The sequence below is a fragment of the Natator depressus genome, chromosome 7, assembly GCF_965152275.1.
Source record: "Natator depressus isolate rNatDep1 chromosome 7, rNatDep2.hap1, whole genome shotgun sequence".
Lineage (NCBI taxonomy): Eukaryota > Metazoa > Chordata > Testudines > Cheloniidae > Natator > Natator depressus.
The window spans coordinates 3,858,180-3,867,005 of NC_134240.1; positions in this window are offsets into that span (position 1 = coordinate 3,858,180).

Here is an 8,826-nt window from a genome sequence, read left to right on the forward strand (position 1 = left end):
ATTTCCATTGATAATTCACAAACATACATTACTCCTACCCTGGGAGCTGTATTATTTTGCTTAAGTATATCAAGATTTGAGGGCAATAGGATTTTGTATTAGACTATTTGCATAGACAGTCAAGTGACTTAACTAAGCCATACGAGTTCCTAGAATCCCTGTAAAGAGAGGAAACCAGCTAACTCCCTGGAAGGAATCACTTTTCACATTTCGAGAGGTTGACAAATTAAAAAAAAAAAGGTGGGGCTGGCCAAAGATTTGGGCCACGTAGCGGATACTAATAAAACAGGAATAGTTATCTCGACAGGCATGTTAATTTAGGGTCAGAATCTGCTGCTGCTGATGTTCACCCTTGTTTTACTCTGCCTAAGGCTGCAATCCTGCAAACACTTAAGCCTGTGTTTAAATTCTACTATCATGAGTAGACTACTCATGGTAGTAAAGTGAAGTTCAGGCATAAGTATTTGCAGGATCAGGGCCTAAGAGAATGAATTCTGTTCATAAAACACCGTTTCAATGTTTATGCTCTAAATGGTGATGATCTTCACCCATCCCTCTGACATCTTTTGCTCAGCAAGCACTAGTTCTATAACTCCCAGCAAGTTTGCTGTTGGCACTTGAGGAGATAAGGCTAATGTTTGCAAATGCTTTATGTATGAAATTAGCAGGTCTGCTGCTTGAATGGGACCTTGTAGACATGCTATTTTTAAAATGACTATTAAATGCAGGTTCAAGAAAGCTCATTTATAGGTCTCGAAGTGAGCTGTAGCTCATGAAAGCTCATGCTCAAATAAACTGGTTAGTCTCTAAGGTGCCACAAGTACTCCTTTTCTTTTTGCGAATACAGACTAACATGGCTGTTACTCTGAGCCCTAGGACATGTTTCCTTTAACCATAAAACAGGACTTAGATAGAGTCAAAATGGGAAAGCACAGCCAGTTTTCTGATTATAACCTTTGGAGCATACAGCTAGACACAGTCCATCAGCTCAGAGAGAATTTGGCTCCTTTCTTCTCCCACCTCCCCCAGAAGAAAAGAGCAAGGGCAGCCTGTGTCCTGAACAAAAATCAGTCATCCCACCTCCCTAGCTAGCGCACAGACCTAGGACTCAGGAGACATGGGTTCTATTCCTGGCTCTCTCATGGGCCTGGGGGGTGACCTTAGGCAAGTCACTTCAACTCTGCGCCTCACTTTCCCCATCTGTATAATGAGGCTGATGATATTGACCTTCTTTGTATAGTGGTTTGAGATCTACTGAGGAAGAGCCCTCTATAAGAGCTAGGTGTTATTGTTACTCACCTAAGTAACTCTCCCGTTAACAGGGACGCAACAACAGGTGTGTACGTATTATTTTCCCGTTTTACAGATGTTGAGGCGGAGCGGTAAATTGACTTGCCCAAGGTTGCCTAATGGCTGCAGCACTGCATCTTTCTAATACAAAGGTGAAATTGGTTTCCCTGGTAACAAAGACCCACCTCCTGGTCTGCAATCTATAATGCATTAGTCGTCCTTCTGGTCCTCACCTCTCAACTAAAGATAAAACAATATGCCTGCAGATTTTCAAGCTGTCAGGGGGCAAGTAGATATGGGCTGCTAGATGTGGCCAGCTGAGGTCTTGATTCAGCACACCACCTCAGCACATGCTTGACTTCAGTAATGTCAATGGTCCTCTTGAGATCAGTGGTACCCAAGCACATGTCCATGTGTTTTGCAGTATCCAGCTGTATAGTAAGCTGTGTGAGATTGATCTAGGAGACAAGTACCCACCTCAGAAAAGCCACCATCATGATAGACCATTTGTAGACTCAACTATCTACCACCCCTCAGAGGTTAATGCTTCTCCTGGTCAAGGGAGGTTGCACAGTGGCAGGACAATGTAGGAAAACTTGCCCTGGTAGTCTGCGCTGGACCAGCTCTGCGGGTAACTTCTTTCTCTATCACCGCCAATCCTACACCTTTCACCAGTCCCAAATGCATTTTAAATGCTATATAAAAATCAAACACCACTGCAAATTAATTACACAATATTACAAAGCAGGATGAAACTGTGGACAGCCCTCTGGTATATCAAATAATGAGTATGAGACTCTCTGAAGCATTTAAAAAGTTTCTGTTTCTATATCTTTTTGCTAAACAATTGTAAATTTCCACTGAGCCTCAGAGACCTAATCATAATACGCTTGTCAAAATACCACCTAGGCTATATTTTAAACTAGTCCAAAAATACTGTGCTGGTTTTTCCTCTCATGATCCTGGACTGGCATTGTTTTAATGAGGTGTAGTAAAGGGATGCTTCTTCCTATGCCTTAAGTCAATTAGGCGGGATAAAACTTAAGGCCATGATACTGCATTGAGTTGTGTGGGCAGACAGGGCATAAACCACTTCCTCAGTTTGGCATCTTATCCAGCATAGGCCAATACCTGACAGCAACAAGGTTCCTGATTATTCACTAGGAAGCTCATGCAGCAGTGAAGGGGTTAAGTTAAACCTTTGTCCTATTTTCCCACCAAAGTGATTATAAAATTATCGTTAGTTCACAGTGCTTTCCTAAAGTGAAAATTAAAGCTCTAATCCTTAGTGTTTCACCTGTTTAAAAAAAAGAGAGTAGAGAGAGAGAGAAGGAAAAGCATGGTTGGAAAAAAGACTAGCTTGGCCATGAATGTGTGAAAACCAGGACAAAAATTCAGAGAGTAAGGCCTTGATCCTGCACTGGAACCATGGGAGTGGACTCCTGCCTTCACCTGCTACGGGGTGCATGCTGCTGCTCACACAGAATCCAGTGAACACCAGAGGTCTGTGCACACAGCTCCCAGCGCGGACTGGGGCTTTTGTTATGAAGGATGGACTTTTGAAAAGTGCCAAGTGATTTAGGAGCTGAAATCCCACAGAAAAGCAACGGGACTTGTTGTCCTAAATTGTTTAAACCCAGATTCTCAAAGGTATTCAGGTACCCTTAGCCACTTCTGAATCCCACCCTAAATGATCACATTTAAAAAGACAAAATTGGGTCCTCTAAATAGTCCACCCTGAAAATTCAGACTTCTTGTGACTGACCATCTGAACCCGAGGAGGGAGCCCAGTTAGCCCTGGCATATGCAGTTCTGAACCAATGACAAAAAACTCCACCTATTACAGAATCATCTGAAAAAAATGCAACTATTCAAATGTTAAAAGTAAAATTACCTTCCAGCTGAGATAAGTTAGCAATTGATTATGCCATGACAGCAGGGGAGGAGGGGTACATTTAACACTAAAACTGGGAAAATGGCAGAGAGGAAGGATTACTGAATCTGTGTTAAACTCCTTTCTAGTTAATTCACCAGTCCCAATTCATCTGAATATCCTTAAAGCCTGATTCGGAAGTAATATCAGCCATGTATCGAATACAATTCCAAATGACAGCGAAAGGCAACCTAGGCTATTTTATACTAAAGAAACAATGTATTGGTTTGAGGACGCGATGCTCTCTCTGGGTTATGCCTTGTGAACACGTACATATTTACAAGCCAGATGTCTTATTTTATGCCCCTTAGGAAACTGAGGTGTACCTTATCCTCGGGACTTGTCATTGTGTTAGGAGGTGTTTGCAAAGCCATCAGCAGGTGCTGTGCTGGAAAGGAGAGCATGTTTCTGACCCCAGAGTGCATGACTAGGTGATGGATTCCAGGAGGAGCAAATATCTCTGTGCCTGAACTGCCCCCTTTCAATCCACATCCATCCTCACCCTGTTTTCCTGCTGTGTCGCACCTCTCCTAGGGCATGCTGGGAAGTTAGTCCAGCATTAGCAAAGAACTAGGATGGAGGTGGTGGCGTGGGAGAGCAGAGGGGTGGGGATTGTAATAAAGGGGGGACACACACGCTGGAGTGCTGTAGAGATTGACTACTCTTTAGTGTGTCTGACCCCGGTCATATGACATAAGTCAGGGTTACAAAAAGTTAATAATAATCAGCTGCCAGGGCTCAGTGTGCACTGGCCGACAGAGACCACTGGCCCGCTAGACAGGTGATGTGTTCTGGATCTCAGCCTAGGGGCCTGCCGGGGGGAGGGGCAGCATTCCAGTATGGGGAAAGGAGCGAAGGAGGGAAAAGGGGGTTTGGGAGGGCTTATGCCTACTTGTGCTGTGAGGGTTAAAAGTCTTGGGAGAGGCAGGGTGCAGCTTGCCACCAAAGAGAATCTATGCGCAACAGAGACTGAGCCCTCCCCAGCACTCATCCTTGCTTAGTCTGCTCAATGTGTCTACAATATGCTGATTTTAACTGAGCACAAAAATGGGATATTTTTTTTTTTAGGCTCCATCTCTGGAGGCCTATGGGATTGTACCTACAGGAGCAAGAAGGCCAGCATCTAAAAATAAACAGCAGCATCTTAATTTTTTAAAGTGAAAATGTCTGGCTTCATAACGTAATAGAGCACCACCTGTCTTTGGGAACCTCATTGGAGGAATGGGATGATGCTGTTCCAGCCTGAGAGAGAATTCCTTAGGAAGGTTGCTGGAGGCAATTAATTCAAAAACAGATGCTAAAGACCACAGCAGTGATCCCAGAAGCTAAACAGGACAAACTTTCACTGTAGACATATGAATGCTAAGCAATAGGTCATTGCCAGATACCATGGTGATGGTCACCATATAAGAACCTAAGAAGAAATATGTATGCTGGGGAGACACAACCCATATAGACAGGCATAAATATAAAGCTTCTGGAAGACTGGATGGGCTGCGTGTAGATAGGCAGTACAAGTTATTTGCAAAAGGACAGAGGGCTATGCATTATAAACTAAGTGTTGGGCTCTGCAAGGAACATAGTGGTAATTTGTTTGCCAGAGGATGCCAAGACCAAAGAGATTCTCACTTGCTTTGATAAATGGATTCCTGAAATTTAGCAACTCAACAATGGCACCCCTCCATGTGCAAATGAAAGGAAGAGACATGATTTCTCAGTCAATAAAGCCACAGCATAACATTATATAGAAATATGGTACATGCAGATAGTCCTAGCTATACAAAACTAACCCCAAATCTGCTGCATCTTTCAACTTTGACCCTGCAAATCTCTCTATGGGGAGTACCACCATATCAACCATTTCTAGCAATCATTAATGAGTTAGGTCCAATCGGGAGCCATTCATCTTTGGACCAACCAGTTCCAACCTCCCGCCCCCCGTGCCCCATCACCCCACCCCTCATCACTGGCATATGGCAGGGATGCAGGTGCACTTGCCATTTTATGGGAAACGGAGATGTGTACTTTGGCTGGTCTTGTCTGCAAAGAGAAGCGTACTGCATCCTGGAAACTGAGCAAGAGCTCTGCCACCAGCAGTGCTAGGTGCTGGGGAGGTGCCCTGGGGGGTGGGGAAAGGGGCTACTCAGTAGCACATCTCCCAAACTGTCTCTGCCCTGCCTGCTCTCACGCTCTTTAATGGAGGATCCTTTAGGGCAACTATGGGCTCTGGCCTCAGCGCTGGGGCTTGGGCAGTGCATGGCTGGGGCCTCAATTGTTTGTCTGTTTCTTATTTACAAGAACATGCAAATTTCTGCTGTGAGGCCAAAACTGAGGGCAGGAAAACCAAGTCTATTCTCCATCAGCACCCAGGGGTTCCCAGCCCACCAGGAGCTGGGGGGGAAGGTGGAGGAAGTAAGGGCATCATGGTCTTGCCATCAGGGAGGGGAGGGAGACAGGGACATAAGAGGAAACAGATGCATGTGGGGGGGAATTCGGGATTCCTCCAGATTCCCTGTCCCTCCAGCCATTCTTCCTTGTAGCTCCTATATCCCTGGAGGGACTCACAGGTCACTCTCCATCTTCCTTTTGGATCAGTCTTCCCCCAGCGGCATAAGCCCTGTGCACAGAAACCAGCTCCTCCCTCCCACTGGAGGGTGTCCCAGTAAAGGCTGTTACAATGTTTGAGACCTTGGGGTCCTGGTATGTTGTTAGTAGCTGATATAGAGGGATATTGCCTCTACCACATGGGAAGGTGGGGGCCTGAGCTCATTTGCTTTCATTACATGGTGGGTGGTAAAGAGCCAGAGAGTCACTGCTCCAGGGCGTGCTGTGTAGCTGTGAAGGGTGGACTTTTCTCCCTGCCAGTGAGGAGATTCTATTACTGGAATCTACATTCCAGGTAACCCACACACCTCTGGGTGTGGTGCTCTGTCCCTCTCTAGTGTCACCAAGACCACTGAGAGATTAATGAGTCTGCTACAGCCTTAGCTAAAAGGCTGCAAGTTGGCTTTTAGCTCATGTAGGAGAAGCTAGTGCCTTTAGCTGCAGAGGTCCCAGGTTCAATCCCGCCCGCCAGCGAATAGCATCTGTTGATGTTACAGACACACGTACCACACCAGTATTGCTAGCCCCAAAAAATCATGCGTCAGACACTTTGGAAGCCAATATTACATTCTGATTTTCCTTTACTTGCCTTCTGGCATTTGACCCTACAGGGCTCACATTTTTCAAGCTTCTCCCCACAGTTATGTGGGCTGGGAACTACTTTTGTTTTGTATTTTTTTTAATGAAAGCCAAGATTCTCCCAGAATTACAGGGCTCCCCAAGCTGGGTCTCATGGAGAACACCAGGCATGACAAGAGCTGAGGTAAAATCATGAGAGTAAGCAACAGTGCTACAAGATATCAAAAGCTGTGAGCAGAAGCATTAGCAAAGAGTAGAGTGAGAGAGAGCAGCAGATGTTAAGGCGAGTTTTGCCTGTCCTTATTCATTTATTTGAGTTGAATATTTAGACTTCTCACTTTGTTCTAATTAATTAACAAACTACTGATCGTCATTCATTTCTCAAAATATATTTATTTTGCTTCAGTACATTTATTTGCACAGTACGACTGTTGTGTACATAGATTATTCTTTAATTAAGTTCAAAACACCCTCTCACAACATGCATTACTCTTCCAAACACAAAAAATACAATATTCTGTATTTGAGCTTCTGACTTAAACCTAATCTAATTCAGTTTCACTGTGCTTGATTACTCTTTATGTGCTTTTTGGCATATTATTTTTACTCATTATTTTGACTATTTTTAATTACTTGTTTTCATAACATATTTACAGTAATATTCACAACTCTGTTTAACAGAGTTTGGATTACCTAATTAAAATGTATTGGTATATTTTTGCAATAACAATTGTTTTTAAAGGTAATTTTTATTACATGCATATATCTTAAAGCAAAGATGGGCCCAGCACAGTACCTCCAAATCTGAACACCTTCAAATTTTGGGGTGCTGGGGTAGAGGTAGGGGTGGAGGGTTGTATCTGAATACCTGGTTCTGAACCCATGCCTCTAACTTTGGGCCTGTATTGGATCAATCACTGGAATGAGGTCTATTTTCTAGTTCAGAGGTGGCTAGAATCTTGCACGTCATGGCAGGAAATCACAGCCTGAGATAGTGGAAATTTCCTGATATCAGTTGATATTGTGAATTTTCCACTGCTTTGAGCGATGAGATTTTGGTGCTGTTGATTTGAACCCTAACCCTCATTTGACCTTCAACCCTAGCCTACAGGGCCAATAGCAATCAGCCTGAAACCCCCACCTTGAGAATAAAAGGCTTTAAGATGCTTTTTTTAAATTAAGAGATGGAATGAGATTGATATAAGGGAGATGGGATCCAGTCAGATGCCCTATAACACCACGCAGCGAAGGTCCTCTCACCTGCCTCAATCCTGTAATAAGCTCCAGATACACAGGCGACTTCAACTACCCTATAACAGAGTCGGCAAGCTTAGCACCCTGCCTAGGGATGCAGGATAGCTATAGGGACCCATCCTGCATAAAGAGGCTGGGTAGTGATTTCTGAGTCACTCTAGCAGATGCCTCTTGTAAACTCCAAGCAGGTGGAATATCTTTCAGAATCGAGGGGAGCAAGAAGCCATGACAGAGCAGTTCCAGCAGAGGAACAGTCAAATTTGGGGAAAAAATCAGGGCTGGGATTATATCCTATTGTTGCTATTTGAGTTACCACTAAAGCGAGAGCCCAGGAAGGATGTAAATTGGGGAAATGTGGAATGTGCACGGGCAGGATGGGAGCACCACGTTCTGACAGATCACATTTGGTCACAGATGCACAAGCCAGTTAGATCTGGACAGCTGCCCTGTGGGAGACTGGCAGTAATAGCACCTGATCCTTAGTTAAGTGTGGAGGTGGCTGCTGCCAGACACTTTAAAAGCAGAAATAAAGCCAAGTTATTTATCTCATTTTATTTACAGTAATAAGGTGCCTGCTGGACATCACCTAAGTGCAGTCTGATAAAATCAATACAGCACATTAGAATCAGAAATAAAGCTCCACCAAGCCAAATAGGCTACCAACCAGAACCGAAGGGTCTGGTACCAGGGCAAACACAATAGCTCTCAAGCAAACCAACCCACCAGAACAAAACAGGGACAATTCACAGGTTATGTGGGACCCAATCCTGTCTTTAGTTTATATTCAGTCTGTACTGAACCAAAGTGCCCTTGAAGTCAGGACTCAACTGAAGTCTTCGAGGGGGAATTTGTTTCTGTGAAGACTGAGATGGGATGTCAGGATTTGCCCCACCAAAACAGGGAAGAAAAGGCACCGTCACATTTACATAAAAGATTAAAACAAAAGAGGGGCTCCCCAAAATGGTCACTGATAAGGCTGGTGAAATAAATGGCCCTTATGCGCTGCCCTAAAAGAGACCTCGGGAGCGTTCCACAGGGAACAGACCTCGGGAGCGTTCCACAGCTGAGAAAGTTGTGCTCATGGTCCGATGTACTTTTCTGGGCCAGTGGTAATCCTGCACCATTTTGCAATGTGCAAATGATTGTATAGCAAAGGTGAATCAGGC